This window comes from Oryctolagus cuniculus, chromosome 2, assembly GCF_964237555.1.
Source record: "Oryctolagus cuniculus chromosome 2, mOryCun1.1, whole genome shotgun sequence".
NCBI classification, from domain to species: Eukaryota; Metazoa; Chordata; class Mammalia; order Lagomorpha; family Leporidae; genus Oryctolagus; species Oryctolagus cuniculus.
The window spans coordinates 172,218,513-172,236,510 of NC_091433.1; the positions used below are offsets into that span (position 1 = coordinate 172,218,513).

A 17,998-nucleotide genomic window follows, 5' to 3' on the forward strand; every position below is an offset into this window, starting at 1 on the left:
CTGGCCTGGAAGAGGGGCAACCGGGACAGAATCTGGCACCCTGACAGGAACTAGAACCTGGTGTGCTATCGCCACTCGGCAGAGGATTAGCCTATTGAGTTGCGGGGCAGGCCCCCCATTGCTTTTTACAAAAGTTTTTTTTTTTTAATTACCTGAAGGGCAGAGTTAAAGAGATGAAGAGGGTGACAGAAAGGGAGAACTCTTGTATTTGCTGGTCACTCTCCAATTGACTGCAATGGCCTGGCTGGACCAGGCTGAAGCCAGGAGCCTGGAACTCCATCCAGATCTCCCATGCAGGTGGCTCGGGCTCAAGTACTTGGTTGGGCCATCTTCGGCTGCTTCCTCAGGTGCATTAGTAAAGAGCTTGGTTGGAAGTGATGCAACCAGAATGCAACCAGCACCGTTATTGGATGCCACTGTTGAAAGCAAAGCTTTACTCACTACAGCACCAGCCCTACAAACCATTATTCTGCACAGTTGTCCCCCACGTGAGCAATTTGGGTACTAAATACTCCAATGGGTAGATGGTTTCTTTTGAACTCAGTGCTCCCAATGACTGCTCTAGACAGATAACTTGTCTGCTATTAAGGGAAAAAAACCTCATTAGGAAGTGGAAATCCTCCAGATGGTTTTCCTCGAGGCTCCATGTCTATGTAGGCTCATGGGGGAATGGCATTCTACAGAACTCCCCAACCATGTTTTTTGTTCCAAAACTGACTTTCAAAGGCACTATTAGTAAAATAATTTTGTGCATGTTGCACAAGTATTTGCTTATTTATTCATTAGCTATATTTATATAATGGTGTCTATGTATTGTTTCCGGTATTTTTAGTTGAAAGTTCTAATAGGGTATTCCCAGGGGTCCCCCTTAATGAACATGAGGGAGGGGCCAGTACTGTGGCATAGTGGGCTAAGCCTCTTCCTGTGGTGCCAGCATCCCATATGGCTGCTTGTTTATGTCCCACCTGCTCCACTTCCAATCCAGCTCTTTGCTAATGGCCTGAGAAAGCAGTGAAAGATGGCCCAGGTGCTTGGTTCCCTGTACCCACATGGGAGACCCATAGCAATCTCCTGGCTCCTGGCTTTAGTCCCAGTCATTGTGGCCATTTAGGGAGTGAACCAGCAGATGGAAGACCTTTGTCTCTCCCTTTGTCTGTAGCTATGCCTCTCAAATAAATAAAATCTTTTTCCAATTATGTGAGAGAGATGAGCAAGCAGTGTGATCCTCATGTCACAGAAAAGGAAACTAGGACTCAGAGGGAATGGATTTGTCCAGGTCATAGAAACAAAACTCATAGACATCAGGTGAAAACGCGCTTCTAGTCAGGCAGGCGGCTCCCCCCGACCCAGTGTGCCATTTCCCTGGCTGGTCACAGCCACACTGTGCAGCGGCACGCGTTCTTCTGTCCTTGTTATTATTCATCTCTTCTACCCAGCACAGTGTGGGGATGGATGCGTCCTAAATATTCCCACCAGTTCAACATTTCTCCTTGCTTTGCTGCCTTTATCCCTGCGTCCTTCAGCATAGGGGAAACCAGGTTGGCAGGAAGCATTTGCTGCCTGTTTATCTCTTTCTTCTGGATCTGCCAGCTGGGAGGCTGTACAAACTTTCCCTAGATCTTACTATGTCCAAGGAGAAAGGGATTCTGCAACTAGGAGCTGACATTTTGGCACAGTGGGTTAAACAGCTGCATGCCAAGCTATCAGCCCATATTGGTGGGCTGGTTCAAGTACTAACTTCTCTGCTTCCAATCCAGCTTCCTGCTAGTGCACCTGAAAAAGCAGCAGAAGATGGTCTAAGGACCTGGGCTTCTGCCATCCATGGAGGAGACCCAGATGGTGTTCCAGGCCCCTGGCTCTGGCCTGCCCCAGCCCCAGCAGTTGTGGCCATTTTGGTGGTGAACCAGCAGATGGAGGATCTCTCTCTCTCCCCTCTGCTCCCCCCATCACTCTACCTTTAAAATAAATCGATCATTAAAATGGATATTCTGCTCTCTTCTCTAGGAAGAAGATGCTGGCTCAGGAGAAAGCACCTGATTCATGTGCTAGAGTGGGCACACTCGATGAGAGGCACAGGGCTCAGCGCTTTCCTGGGTGAGGATGGCACATGGAGGCAGGCTGCTACCCTGAGTCTTTTCTCAGCACATCCTGTGTGCTGAGGAAAAACACCAAATCCCTGAAGCAGGAGGAAAGTGAAGAAATGGAAAGATCTGGAACCATTGAAAACCACAAACAAGGCAGCTGAGAAATCAGCAGTTCAAGGTCACAGGGGGTGAAGGGGGAATCAGGGGTTATGGGGAGGCTCTGGGGATCTTGCTAATAAAAAAATCAGTATCCTCTCTCTCTCCCTCTGAGAGTTGCTGGCATCACTGTTTAACTAAGGTGGAGCATTAGCACCTGGTGTGCCCATATAAGGAAGAGCCGAAGAGGCAGACACCAGCAGCTGCCAGCCCTGCCGGTCTGCTGGCAATTCTTCCCCCGAGACTGCCGCGCTCATCTGCCGGACCTCTCTCTCTGCCCATCCTCTCTGCCACTCTCCATCCCGCGGAAGTGCTGCAGCTCAGCCTGTGGGCCTGCTCCGTCCCGAGCCAGCTCCCTGCAGGAAGGCTGCTGTCGGCACCCAGCAGACACACGTGTCTGGGAGTCAGGTACGGACTGAGTGGTGGTCTCCAGGAGCTCGGGGTCAGGACAGTCCTCCAAATGGTGCTGGCCTCCAAGTTGCTCCTGAGAGCTTCTTTAGCTCACAGCAGCTGAGGCCCCACCCTCAGAGGGATATGGAAACTGGGGATGTGGAGGCAGATGGTCCAAGGATGGGCTCTAGGAAAAACCAAGAGATGAGTTAGTTTTCTAAGAGAAGCTCCTGTAAACTATGCAGTTGTGGTAGCCTGGATGTCAGTCATTGAGCTGCCTTTGCTATCTGCTCAAAGTGACAACCTGGAGGGCTATGTTGACCGTAAGGGACACCCTGATGGTGGCCATCCTGTGCTCTTGGTTCACTGATGTATGGCCTCTGACATATAGTAGGTGTTTAAGAAATAAGTGCTCAAAGGAGTAATGAGTCCCGTCCTTTGTTTTCTAATTATTTAGCTTAACAGTTATATGAGAGACATTGAAAAATGTGAGTTAATCACAAGAGGCAGGTCGCTGTCACTTCAGAGGGTCAGGTGGTCCCTACACCCCACCAGCTGTGTCACTGTCTCATTCCTGTGTTTCTGCAGCTGTTGAACCTGCGTGACCTCTGAGATAGGATGCTGTTCTCAGGGAGACAGTTCTAGCCCGTTAGCTCGACCCCAAACTAACCAGATTAGAGCAATGGCAGTGTTTCCCCTCTGTAGTTCCAGCTGGGCTGCCCTGTTTGTCTTGGGTCACACACAGAACACTGCTAACCCCCAAGTGGGGTTTGCTGGGTCTTTAGTCAGCAGATTCTCTGGAGCTCTCCCACCCTGTACCCAGCTTGACAGAACCTCTGTTTTTCTTTGCAGGGGTATGGGACGGGGGCAGGTAGCAGCTGCAGAAAGCCTTATGTATTTGTATCCTTGCATTGATTGATGAGTATACAGTAATCTACTTATTGTATAATAGGTAAGAGTTACATGTAGCATCAGCTCATTACCCCCAGTTTGTAGATGGAAAGCTGACTTACTGCCAAGTTCGTGCCAGATGCAAATGACAGAGCTAGGGTTCTGTTGTGCCTGGTACTCTGTCTTGTCCCTTGGTTACTTAATTATATTCAAGGATCCACTTGGAAGAATGCCTTAGCAGAAAAGCTGCTAAGAAATACAGAAATTAGTGACTCACCTGCCACCCTGAGGGCATGCTTGATGTCAAGCTCTGTGTTAGCAGTGTGGCTTCAGGCATGTTTCTGTGCATCCCTTGGTCCTAGATTCCTCTTCACTAAATGTGATAGTAACAGTATCTGCCTCATCCAGCTATTGAAAAGTTATGTAAAAGTATTAGCAGTGACTTGCACAAGAAAAGTGCCCAAGAAATTTTAGTTATTGCTGTTGATATTATTTTAGTCTGGGTTCTCTACAAAACAAAACCCGAGGCAGAGCAGAAGTGCTAGTACACTCACTGATCTGGGTGGGTACAAAACCAAGGCAGTGAGAGAAAAGCACAGAGAATGGGAGCTGTACAAGGTGATGGTCACTCCACAAAAAGACAAGGCCAGCCACCTGGGCCAAAGCAGGGCTCTGGTGGACTAGCTTAACAGCAACATTGTGTCTGTGTCCTTCAATAAGAGGGTGGAGAGGGAATTTATAAACCAGCTCCTCGTGTCTCCTAGCTCTTCTTGTTCAAGGTTTGACCCATGGGGAGTTGGCTCTTCCACCCTGCTTCCTAGCTTGTGTTATCTGACCCCTTTGGCAGCCACCAGGAATTCTGGATCCTAGCCCTTGAGGCTTGGCACGAACCTGAATCCACATGTGGTCACTTCCTTGGCTGGGGGAACCGAGAGTCCCAGAGAAAGGTGTGGCTAAGGGAACTCGAGACAGTGCCTAGATATGTTCAATAAAGACCAAAGTATCATTGTTAATATTCTCTGGACATGGTGCAAAACTCTATCGATTCCTGGGATCACCTCTTTCCCATGAGAAAGCCAGGAAGAGGTCTTCAAGTGGGCTGGTCCATGCCACCACTGCTCAATCTTTGGAAGAAGTCAGGGTGAGCACATCTCAACCCCTCAAAGCTTAGCCTGGTGAGAAAGCCTAAGACCACACAGATGTTAGAACAGAATCCAGAGAAGACGGTTAATTTCTTACCACCCCTGGAACTCAATTTATTTTCCTTCTTTTTAAGATTTATTTCATTTATTTGAAAGGCAGAGTTGCAGACAGACAGACAGACACACACACACACAGAGAGAGAGAGAGAGAGAGAGAGAGAGAGATCTTCCATCTTCTGATTCACTCTGTGAATGGCCACAATGGCCAGGGCTGGGCCCAGCCAGGAGCCAAAAGCTTCATTCAGGTCTCCCATGTGGGTGCAGGGGCCCATGCACTTGGGCCATCTTCCACTGCTTTCCCAGGCCATTAGCAGAGAGCTGGATCAGAAATAGAACATCCGAGAATTGAACCAGTGCCCATATGGGATACCGGCATTGCAGGCAGCGGCTTAACCCATTACACTACAATGCCAGCCCCGGGACTCTGTTTCTTGAACAAGTATTTCTAAATCAGGATACCCAGAACATAAATTCTGGGTGTTGTTGCTGGGAACTCATTGATATAAAGTTTCTTTGATCAAATATTTGAACAGATGTTGCCTCCTCCTTTTCCCTCCTTGGAGACTCATGATTCAGATTTGTACATAAAGGCCCTGAGAAGACCAAAACAAAGGAATCGGCTGACCTGAGAGCACCAGCACTTTCCAGAACCACTGGTTGGAAGCACTGATTGGGGTCCTAGTGGCTCTGGGCTGTCTCTCTCTGTCTTGATCCCGGGTTCTCAGGGGAACTTCCCGGATTATGCACTACTTTTTGCTTTGCACAAACCTTTCTGAAAAGGAACAAGATATATATTGTGATATGGTGGGAGGCTGCAGGGTACATGGAAAGCTCACTAATCTGCAAAGTCAACAACCAGGAAAGCTCAGCCAAGCCTTGCTTCCTTGTCTTCATAATGAAAACAGAGGAATAAGGCACCCCAGGGGAACTCCCAGCCCCTTGTAACCTGGGATGTTCAGATAAAAGGGAGCAAAGAGTGCCCCTTACCCTCCTTACCTCGTCCTGAGGCTGTGGCTCAGACAATGGGTTGCTTCTACATTACTGGACCAAAAGAGGGCCAGGCCTCTGGGGTCAACATCCTTGTCCACCAAATAAGCCCTCAGGGACCTTTGGAACTGAGAGTGTCCATGACCTTGAAAGGAACAGCCCTTCCACCAGCACTGGGCCCTTGGCTGAAGGCTGGGTCAGCCCTGCCGTGCCCACCTCCTCTGCCTGTGGTTCAGGACCTGCCAGGAACTCCCACTCAGCTCAAGGACTAAGCTAGATCCCATCATGCCTATGCACCAAAGACGCACAGAGCCGTTGTCTCCATCATTAATGAGTGCATGTCTGCCTACAGGAGCTGCAGTATCTTCCCCCCAAGGGCACGAGGCAGGAGAGGTCATGGGCTCCCAAGCCATTGGACTGGGGGCCCCAGTCCTCTTAGTCAACCACTCTGTCTTCTCCCCAGTCTTATCTGTAGCCAGGAGCTGCTGCCAACCTGCTGAGCTTCCTCACTAAGCTTCATCTCCCGTAGCCCCAGCTTCCTCTCGGGAACTGAAGAGGCTTTCAGATGGCATTGCCTGTGGGACACACGCAGGCCAGAGGCTTTCTGAATAGGCTGGTTGCTGTGACCGGTGGCCTGGCCTGGGCACCTCGCTATAGCCCAGGGACTGTCTCCCCCTGCACTGCCTTGGAACCCTTGCCTGCTCCCTCAGCCAGGTCACGTTCCCCAAGTGGGCTTAGGACTTGCTATGGCTCACTGACCGCCTCACCTGTTCTGGAATGCAGTCCAGGTAGGGGGAAGGTCAGAGGGTTCTCGTGACCCAGTGCCCGTCTCTCCTCACCCTGCTCTTCTCTGCTCCCCTTCTGATTCTCACGCTGCCGCCCCGCCCACACCGGCACACACATTGACACAATTGTGCTTGAAGTTCATGCTCTTTTGTGCTGCTCTTTCACATAGGTACTACAGAAAAGTTCTTGGTTGTTTGTGTTCTATTTGAGATGCAGAGAGATGGTTGGGGGAGGGGAGGAAGAGAGAAATGGATTGATCCCATCTGCTGCTTCACTCCCCAGATGCCTTCAATGTCTGCTGTGCAGGCTGAGGCAATGAACCAGGAACTTGATGGGGTTCTTCCATGTGGGTGGTAGGGACCCAACTTCTTGGGTCATCACTGCTGCCTCCCAGGGTGTGCACTTAGCAGGAGGCTGGAATCTGAAATAGAGCCAGGATTGAACCAGGCACTCCAATATGTGGTAATGGGATACAGGCATCCCATAGGCAGCTTAACACAGGCCCAGTGCCTGCCCCTAACTCTTATATTTGAAGACTTTCTCATCCCGTGTACACACACTGTCCCGGTTCCCAGAGATATGACCTTACGTGTTCCATAGAAGCTTTCTTTCAAAAAAAATCTCAGAACAAGGAAGTTGATCTGGGCCTCCCTGGGAGCCACTGTCAGGTATCCCTGAGCTCCTGGGGGAGATGGCTGCTGGGCTGCTGGCACTACTGGCTCTCTCTCCCACCCCTGGCACATCCAGGCCACAGTAGGAAGAGCCATCAGCAAAGTTGGAACCAGGCTCCCTGTCCAAGGTTGGATTCCTTGCCTCTGTGACCTCCACCCAGCCTGAGATGCCCAAAGTGACCAGACTGGGATGCCTGAGGTCATGGCCAGAGGCCCAGTGCTGGCCCTGCCATACTTGTCTCTCCCCTGTGCCATGGCCAGAGGCAGCGCTCTGGGGTGGGGATCTTTTGAGAGCTCTACCTGGAAGTCACAGCGATTGTGTTCTGTCTTCCTGCTGTGCGTTGGTGGCCACATCTGATGGTAGGCATGCGTGGTGATTGTGGCCCATGGGGTGCTGGAAGCGCATGAGAATGGGTATCCTCCCTGGCTCTCATCATTTCTGCATCTTGGCCTCTCCTCCGTCCTCTGCCTCAGTCTCTGTCTCCACTGACTGCTGTCCCTGGCTTGCTCTCTCTGTCTCTCGGCCTCTCTGGTTGAGACTCCCTGCCATCTTGCCTTTCTCTGTGTGGTCCCTCTGTCTTTATCCCAGCCATTGTCTATTTTTCTTTATCTCCCATACAATGAAACCTGACACAGTAGGCTAAGAGCGAATCCTTAAGAACAAATGGATTATCTAAATGAATCCTCAGCTGCAAATAACCTTTTTAAAAAAGAAAGAAAAATGTAAGGAAAAAGGACGCCAGGGCCTGTTCTCTCTGGTGAATGCCTTTGGGAAGTGAGCAGCTTGGAGCCTGGGTCCTGCCTGTGGTCTGTCTGAATGAGGGACCTGTGTGACCCAACAATTTAACTTGATCATGGCAGGCCCCAACCTCCTAAACCTAATCCGATTCCAAGAAAACATGAATCTGCTTAGTGGGAAGCACATCCCTTCTTCATGGGTGAAAAAATAAATCTATGCCCAGAAATATTAACTGTTGGTGTTCCTGAGACACATATAGTTCTAGAACCCAGAAATGTTACTCTGCCGTGTCCAAAGGCTACAGCAGACAGTCTGCTAGAGAGCTATAGAACCTGGGAAGAGTGCTCTGTGCTGGGTGTAGGCTGCAGCAGAAGGTAGACTCAAGACAGTTTCCTCTGTGAAATTCCATCTTCTTGGTTTTTTTTTTTTAGATTTATTTATTTATTTGAAAGTCAGAGTTACACACACACACACACACACACACACACGGAGAGAGAGAGAGAGAGAGAGAGAGAGAGAGAGAGAGAGAGAGAGAGAGAGAGAGGTGTTTCATCTGCTGGTTCACTCCCCAGCTGGCCGCAGTGGCCAGAGCTGCACCAATCCAAAGCCAGGAGCCAGGACCTTCTTCCGAGTCTCCCATGTGGGTGCAGGGGCCCAAGGACTTGGGGCATCTTCCACTGCTTCCTAGGCCACAGCAGAGAGCTGGATTGGAAACGGAGCAGCCAGGTCTTGAACCAGCACCCATATGGGATGCCAGTGCTTCAGGCCAGGGCATTAACCTGCTGTGCCACACTGCTGGCCCCCATTTTCTTGGTTTTGAGATCATTTAGAATCTTAATTCTGCCATCTGTTGGTTAAAGATTATTCTTGTATTTTTATTATTCAAAATGCTGAAAGACTTGAAAAGGATCTTCATTTTCATTTCAACATCTTCTTCCACAAGTGAGATGAAATGTTGAACAGAGCAGGACAAGGAGAGCTCTGTGACTGTTACAATGCAATGGTTCCAGGATAAGTCAGAATCATTAATCTATCATCTCTGGGTCAAGTAGAAAATTCTACTCACTGCACTATACTTACTATGCTAGAGTGCACTGCTGTACTACATGTTATACAACCCATCCCGTTTTACCATCTTACAGGTAGAGGACATGGGAGCTAAAATTAAAAAAAAGAAAGAAAGAAAGAAAAGGAAATGTCTGTGTGTATCAGTATTGCTGCAAAGATAGTTTTGTAAAACTTTTTAAAAGCAAATGTTTTACATATTTTTGTCTTTCTCCAAAGTAGGGACTCTATATAGGGGTGTGAGTAGGGAGGAGAAGTGGAGGGAAATTAAATACTTGGCTTTAATGAGATTATTACCTGTTTTTAGAAATACCAGCATTATTTCCTAACAAACACTTAAAAATATCTCTTTGCAATTCCATCACAAAATTTGGCTATGAATACCAGGCTTCTTAAAAATATTATTTAGAACTATAAAAAATTTAAATCAGTGTTTTAGAAAAATGTGAATCACAAATAAATGTTCTATTTTTTAGAAAGACTCACAATGTTTCTTCTATTAAGTAAATTATGTTCCTGGCTGCTACATGGGACACCTGGATTGTGTTCTTGGCTCCCACCTTTGGCCAAAACACTCATCCATTGTGGGCACTTGAGGAGTGAGCCAGCAGACACGGATGCTTGCTCTTTAAGAAATAAATAAATATCTGAAAACAAAGATGAACATTTGGCTCAGCTTCTAAAAGTTAAACTGATAATTGCTTGTAATACATTTCTATCTGTGTGAAGTGGAGGATATCTGTTCATCAGCAGACACTGTAAAAACGAAGAGGATAAAGCTGAGTGGGAGAAGATACTGGTAACACAACCAATGAAAGACAAATGTCCTGTGTAGGGGAAGAATTCCTACAAATCAATAAATAAAAGACAACACAGTGGACAAATGGGTGTAAGATATAAGTATTCTTTTCACCAGACAGGGAACGGTGAATGGGGAAGAAACTTATTGAAAGATACTCAATCTTCACAGTAATCAGGGAAACAATTTAAGACCATAGCGGGTTGCCCTTCCCACTCTCTAGACGGATACAAATAAGAAGCTTGCCAATACCAAGGGTGAATGAGGATTTATTGCAATGGGACCTCTTACAGCACTGGTGAGGTTAAAAACTGGCACAGCCTTGGAAATATTAAATGTTGGCATACTTGGCGAGGCAGAGTCTGTGTGTACCCTAAACCTGGAAATTCCACTCCTGGGAATGTGACCTAGAAAACAGCAGGTGTGCCCAAGAACATTTACAGCATGCTTTTTCAATAAAACACAGGAGAAGATTATTAAACATCCAAGGACTGGCGATAGTTAGTTGTACAGAAGAGGAAGTGAGTGAAATCTAGCTATTATTAACCTGGTGGGGTTAAAAAAAAAAGAGTTGCTGATGCATAAGTTGTATATTTAACTTTTAGGCAACTTTAGTTGTAACTGACATACAATAACTGAACATAACCTGTACACCTTGGTGAGTTTTTACACATGTGAAACATCACCATACTCAATAAATATTTCTATCACCCCCAAAGGTTTTCTTACAACTCTTTTTAATGCATTGCTCCCTACATCCCCATTTGTGAGTAACCACAGAATTTCTGTCATGGTACATTAATTTGCATTTCTAGGATTTTATATAAATGGACAATATGCTGTGTACTGTTTTGATTGGTTTCTCTCGGTATTTTTGGGGTTTTTTTTTGAGATTTATTCATGTTGTGTCTATCAATAATTCATTCCTTTTTATTACTGAGTAGTGCTTTATTTTATGGTTATATTATGTCACAATGTGTATATTCATTCACCTTGTGACAGAGTTTGGGTTGTTTCCAGTTTTTGCTGTTAAGTGGAAGCCTGTGTTGAGCTTTTATCTACACAGCTTTGCAGGAACATAGCACTTTCATTTCTCTTGGGTGAATTCTTGGGACTGGAATGGCTGGATCATATGGTATGTGGATGTTTACCTTTTTAGGAAATGTTTAAGACATTTTTAAAGAGAAGTTTAGGAAAACTTATTGCCACTGTTTACTGATGGGTCTGTACCATTTTGTGTATCCACCACAATGTTGTGAAGGTTCTGGCTGCTTTATTTTCTCACAATTACTCTCATCTTTCCAATTTTAGTCTTTCTAAAGTCTATAATGACTTCTCAGTATGCTATTAATTTCTGTATCACTGGTGACTTATGATTTGGGACATGTTTTCATGTTGATCATTGCCTGTACTTACATGTTCTTCGGTAAAGTATCCATTCAGATCTTTTGATCGTTCTCATGGATTATTTTTCACTCATTATTTATCTCTTCTTTACATATTCTGAATACAAGTCCTTTTTTCTGATATATGTGCCATGAACATTTTCTCCTGATCCAGATTTTCTTGTTTTCTTAATGGTATCTCTTTAACCTTGCTAAACCTAAGTTACCTTTCCTCCACTTTTTTTTTTCCTAGTAAGGCTTATAAATTTTTCTGTGCCTTTTTTGTAAAGATTTATGTTTTTGTTTATTTGTGAGGCAGAGTTGGAGAGAGAGAGAGAAACATAGAGAGAGATCTTCCATCCTCTGGTTCACTCTCCAAATGGTCCCAATGACCAGGGCTGGGCCAGGCCAAAGCCAGGAACCAGGAGCTTCTTCTAGGTCTCCCTTGTGGGTGCCAGGGGCCCAAGGACTTGGGCCATCTTCTGTTCTTTCCTTGCCTATTAGCAGGGAGCTGGATCGGAAGTGGAGCAGCCACGTCTGTAATTGGTTCCTTTGTGGGGTGCGGGTGTCTCAAGCAGAGGCTTAACCTGCTATGCCAGAATGCCGGCCCCCAAGCTTTTATGTCTTATCAAATACATTTCCACTTGTCTCAATTGAGCAAATGTTTTCTCCAATGTTGTCTTTTGAAATGTAATTTTAAGATTTACCTTTAGGTCTATGGTCCTTTGCACTTGTGTGTATGGTGTGATGTGTAGTCTAGGTTTGTTTACTCTTTTCCATATGGCGAGCCTGTTGATACACTTTTATTGGAAGACTTTTATTTCCCCATTGAGCTGCCTTTGTATTAGCTCACATAATTGACCATACACGTGTCTGCATTCTGCACTCTGCTCCATCAATCTACCTGTCCATCTGTTTGCCCTTATTATAGATTTATAACATGTATTAAAGCCCAATTAATTAAGTCTTCCAGTATTTTTCTTCTCTTGAAAATTTGGACTATTTTAGATCCTTTTCATTCAGATGTTTATTATAGCATCAGCTTGTTGATTTCTAATAAAAAGAATATGCTGGAGTTTTGGTTAGTATCATGTTGTGGAAATGCTATGGGTAATCGGGGGGGACTTGTCATCTGGTCATTACTGAATCTTTTAATCAACGACTCTGATATTTCTCTCCATTTATTTAGGTTTCCTTCAGTTTCTTTCGTCAAAGATTTGTTTGTTTTTTTTTTTGTAGAGATCTTTTGCTAGATATGTTCCTATGTCGTTTTTTTCTAGGTGCTACTATTTTCCTGTTGTTTCCTACTGTTTACTGCTATGGTAGGAAATACAAGCTGTTTTGGGTATTAACCTTGTATCTGTGACCTTGCTAAGTTTAATTATTATTTGCAGTAGTTGTTTTGAGGATCTCCCACCATCAAGATGTTAAAGTAGGGGCCACTTTTTCTCCTTCCTGATCTTTTGGCCTTTTCTCTTTATTGCATGGGCTAGGACCTTCAGTACTGTGGTTAATGTAGTGACAAGGGTATCAGGGTATTGCCACCTTCATTCTGACCACAAAGAGAAGAAAATACACTCTTCCGTTATTAAGTATGATGTTACCTGTAGGTTCTTTACAGGTGCCCTGCGTACATTTAAGAGCGTTACCTACTGTTTCTAGTTTTCTCTGAGTTTTTTTTGGTTTGTTTTTGTGTTTTAAATCATAGATATATGTCTTTGTAGCCCTTCAACGTGGTGAATTGCAAACCAGTCTTCCATTCCTGTGACAAACTTAACTTAGTCATGATAAAATATCTATTTGTTTTCTTACATTATTGGATTTCACTTGCTAAAATTTTGTCAAGGGTCCTTGCATCCCTTTGCATTCATTGGAGAATATTGGTCTGTAATTTTTTTTCAGGGGCTGAATTTCTTTATGAGGTTTTGTTAGTATGGTGCTGAACTGATAAAATAAACTCAGCAGTGTCTGTTTCTCTTCTACTCTATTTTCTGAAGACTTTTATGTGAGATCAGTGTTACTTTGTCCTTGAAAGTATCATACATTTCACCAGTGAGATTTTGTGGGCCTGGGGGTTTCTTTGTGAGAAAACCTTTGATTAGCAAATTGAGTTTCTTTGTGGATATAGGATTATTCAGAGTTTCTGTTTCTTCTTATACCAACTTTGGTCAGCACATTTATATAGCTCATCAATTTTTTAGCATTGGATTGTATGTAGTATTTTCCTGTTAGTCTTTAATGTCTTCAGGATGCATGATGACAACCGTTTTATCAATGATGATAGTGATATTTTCTCTCTCTCTCTTTCTTGACAGGCAGAGTTAGACAGTAGAGAGAGACCGAGACAGAGAGAAAGGTCTTCCTTTTTCCGTTGGTTCACCCCACAAATGGCCGCCACGGCTGGCGCGCTGCAGCCAGCGCGCTGCACTGATCCAAAGCCAGGAGCCAGGCGCTTCCTCCTGGTCTCCCATGCAGGTGCAGGACCCAAGCACATGGGCCATCCTCCACTGCCCTCCTGGGCCACAGCAGAGAGCTGGACTGGAAGAGGAGCAACCAGGACTAGAACCCAGCGCCCATATCGGATGCCTGCGCCTCAGGCAGAGGATTAACTGAGTGAGCCACGGCGCCAGCCCTATTTGCTCTCTCTCTTTAGATCTTTTTGGCTTGACTGGGAGAGTGTGTCCATTTTGTTGACAGATTTTTACTTTTCCTGTTTCCTCCATGGTCTATTTTATTAAGTTGTGCCCTTGTATTTGTTATTTGCTTTTATTTTGAGTTTTTTTTTTTTAATCTGACTTATGCCATCATCGTTCCCTCGTGAGTTATTTGGGGTTTTCTTAAATATCCTATTGCTATGAAATCCAGCCTGTGCATTTCGTGTAGAAGAACAACTGGGAGGAAGGGGGAAGGTGAGGTAATAATGCCCTTACCCTGTGCCCAGGCAGGTGTGATTTAGATTCAGCTGTGTCTGTTCTCACAACTCTTCATTTTCACGGTGTAGGGGGAGAAATGCAAGGAAGCATAGGACAAGATTAGAACCAGAAAAGTAACTAATAATGGGTGTTCTTGCCTAAGGCTCATAGCTTACATCTCCTGTCTATTTTCTCATTGGGTTTTTGCATCAAGCATCCTTGGCAAAAGAAGAAACTTAGGTGCTCGGTGCTCAGGAAATTCCCTGGGGATCAGAGAGCTATGAAGGGGCAGAATGAGGACTGGAGGCCGGGGATCCTGAAGTCATTTAACTTCTGTGAATCTTTTCTATGTTCCAACAAAAGGGCTTGCCAGTCCTGTGTGTGAAACCCTGAAAGTGAACTTCAGTTTCTTCACTGAGGACTTCTTCGAGCTTCTTGTGAATCCCCGTAGAGATTGATCAGTATGAAATGTTTCCCAGAACAATTCGGCCACATAAGCTGCTGGTTATGATGCACATCAGAAAGCTACTGCTCCACAGGACACACCCAGGAAGAGCTGCTATGTGACATTCATTCTGACAACACCTGCCAGCAGTGCATTGAGTATCTGTTATGTGCCTGGTTTGGCGCCAGGTACTGGCAGACCAAAAATACTGTGGAGCCCCATTAGCGGGCCTTGGTATTACCTGAGACATCTCGGTCAGTCAGGAGCCCTCATGCCCTTTCTACTGTGAATCCAAGACATGTCTGCTCACCCAGCACTGTCAAGCTCTCCTCTGTCATTGTCCTGGTGTCCAGTGGCATCCAGCACCTGTTGCCGGAGGTCCTTAGTGATACACCCAGCTCCCGTTTGATCTACATTCTCCCTCAACTAGGCAGCCAGGGCTGAGAGAGGCACTGGGCCAGCCCGGGGCCAGTCAATGCTGTGGCCTGAATTATCCTGTTGCCAACTTCACAAGGGGCCTTGACCCCAGTGGGACTGTCTCTGAAACCAGGTCTCTAGAAGTTACCTAAGGTTAAAGAGTGGAGCCTAATCTGATAGGACTGTGGCCTTATAAGAACACGAGGTGTGGAGGGACCTCTCTCTCTCCCTCCCTTCCACCCATTCCTCTTTCTTCCCTTCCAACCCCATCCCATGCTGTGTGAGGACATGAGCCAGGGAGGGGGCTCTCACCAGCACCTGCTGTGCCAGCTTCCTCATTCCCAGAAGTGTGAGAAAATGAGCTCTGTGGTTTAAGCTTAACGTGCAGGGGTTTTTGGTACCCAGGCTGAGCAGACAGTCAGCTCGGCAGGGGTTACTGCGAGGACCTGGGCTACACTTTGTGTCATAGATGCTGAGGTGAGCAGAAGAGGCCTCCGTCCCCGGCAGCACCTCCCGCCTGCCTCTGGAGCTGGAGACAGGAGCACACACACTCTCCCAGGGAGAGCTTTATGCTAGCTATGTTCGCCATCTTGCTAGCCACTCCGGTGCCATTTTTCTTGCTACCCCCAAGAGTTACCCCAACAGCAGAAAACTTAATACCAGGCCTTTAATCTCTCTCTTTCCGTCACTTCAGGTGGCTGTCTTCTGCCTTTGGCTGTCTTGGCTTGTGAGGTAAGTGTAAAGTAGAAAAGAGGGGAAGAAACCAGTGTGACGAGTGAGAACACTTTGGGGGGTCCCTCCTGGGGCACACAAGAGGGACCTGTTGGCATGTTCTATACGCCCATCCTGAGAAAGTGAGGCTTCAGGCTGTTCCCCAGCAATGACATAAGCAGTTCAAAGAGAAAGGGAGAGCCTGGTAGGTGGGAGGTGTGTGTGTGTGTGTGTGTGTGTGAGTTGGGGCTGGGTTGGGGGGAGAGGTTGCCGAGCAAGCTTCCCCTGCCTGCTTTCCCTTTTCTTCACCAAGGTTCATCCCTCAGTTGATGATGCTGTGGCACAGCAGGTTAAGTCACCGCCTACAATGCCAGCATCCCACGTAAGCACCAGTTCTAGTCCTGGCTGTTGCACTTCCAACCCAGCTCCCTCCTAATGCATCTGGGAGAGCAGCAGCAGGTGTCCCAAATGGAAGATGAAAGGAGATTGAAGATACATCTGTCTCTCTCTCTCTACCTCTGTCTCTCCCCCACCCCAACTCTGCCTTTCAAATAAATAAATCTTTAAAAAAAGATAAAGATTCTCCCCTCAGAGATGCCCAGCTCCTCCAGCATTAGATGTATTCCTGTGAGTGGTCCCCACAGCCTTTCTGTTCCCCCTGGGCCTGGGCAGGCCAGTCATGAGTGGTGAGCAGCAGCAGAGCTGAGGACACAGGTCTGGCCGCCCACTGTGGCCCTCGCCTCTGCCAGCCTCTCTGAGCCTAGCCTGTCCAGGGTATGAGCACATCCTCCTCTTGGGGCTGTTGGGTCTCTGCACATTCTCTCCACACCCAAAATAATTGCATCACATGGATAACTGGTATTAATTGACCCCTGTCCATTCACCTATCCATGTGATAGGCATCTTACAAGTGTGGCTTCCTCTGCACCTCATAGCAACCCTATGATGTGTGTACCACTACTATCATCTCCACTTCACCAATGAGGCAAGTAAATACTAGAATGGGAGTTCCAGGGGCGGGCACTGTGGTGCAGCGGGTTAAAGCCCTGGCCTGAAGCACTGGCATCCCATATGGGAGTCGGTTCTAGTCCCAGCTGCTCCTCTTCCAATCCAGCTCTCTACTATGGCCTGGGAAAGCAGTAGAAGATGGCCCAAGTCCTTGGGCCCCTGCATCCATGTGGGAGACCCAGAAGAAGCTCCTGGCTTTGGATCAGCCCATTTCTGACCCTTGCAGCCACCTGGGGAATGAACCAGCCGATGGAAGACCTCTCTCTCTGTCTCTACCTCTCTCTGTAACTCTCTCTTTCAAATAAATAAAATAAATATTTTTTAAAAAAAAGAATGGGAGTTCCTGAAGTCCAGCCAGGTCACTACCCAGCATGAGCAGTGGGGTTCTGCAGGTGGGCTGGGAGCCAGTTGATTTTTTTTAAAGATTTATTTATTTATTTGAAAGTCAAAGTTTTTTAAATATTTATTTATTAATTTGAAAGTCAAAGTTACACAGAGAAGGAGGGTCAGAGAGGGAGAGAGAATTCGCTGGTTCACTCCCCAATTGGCTGCAACAGCCAGAGCTGCTCTGATCCGAAGTCAGGAGCCAGGAGCTTCTTCTGGGTCTCCCACGTGGGGGTGCACATGGGTACAAGGGCCCAAGGACTTGGGCCATCTCTACTGCTTTCCCAGGCCATAGCAGAGAGCTGGATTGGAAGTGGAGCAGCCAGGACTCAAACAGGTGCCCATATGGGATGCTGGCACTGCTGACCGTGGCTTTACCTGCTATGCCACAGCCCTGGCCCCCATGGGGCCCAGTTTTATGATGCTGATGGAGATGTGAAGCAAGTCTTTAGATGTTCATTTTCTCCATACAAGTAAGGGCTGCTTGCTGGAATCCCAGATTGTGTTATTAAGGGTAACCAGTTTAATTTTCATGAACTAAAATTAGCTCACCACATGAGTTGATCTTATGTGCTAACATTTCACAGAGAGGTGGGAAGTTTGGCAAAGCTGTCACTGAGCACACACAGAGAGCTGGTAAACCCACAATTTTCACAACTCTTCATTACCAGGTGTTACTGCCTTTGCCTTGAGTTGTCAATTTCTGTCACTGTTTTCTTGCTCTTGAATGATGTCTGGCTGTTATTTCAGCTTCATCACTGTTTATTTAATTTGTTGTGGACTTAACCCTATTGCGAATGGTGAGGCATATTGGATATTTCGACTTGTTATTTTACAAAAACTATGTTGAAGAAATGTATATATCATGTTAAGTAAAAACCAAATGAAATTGTGTATATTTAACCATTTTTTACCTTAGGTTAAACCATACAAAACTGACTATATTTAACCAAAATTACCTACAAA

General features: G+C 46.3%; 1 protein-coding gene across 1 annotated transcript in view; it reads left to right on the forward strand.

The window, feature by feature from the left end:
* Positions 1-2,455: 2,455 nt before the first annotated feature.
* The window catches only part of LOC138843257 (calpain-13-like), a 64,768-nt gene continuing 49,225 nt past the window's right edge, over positions 2,456-17,998 (forward strand). The window contains exons 1-2 of the mRNA XM_070069724.1: positions 2,456-2,648; positions 15,624-15,661. The gene's annotated coding sequence lies outside the window, so the exon portion shown is untranslated. The remainder of the gene's footprint in view (positions 2,649-15,623; positions 15,662-17,998) is intronic.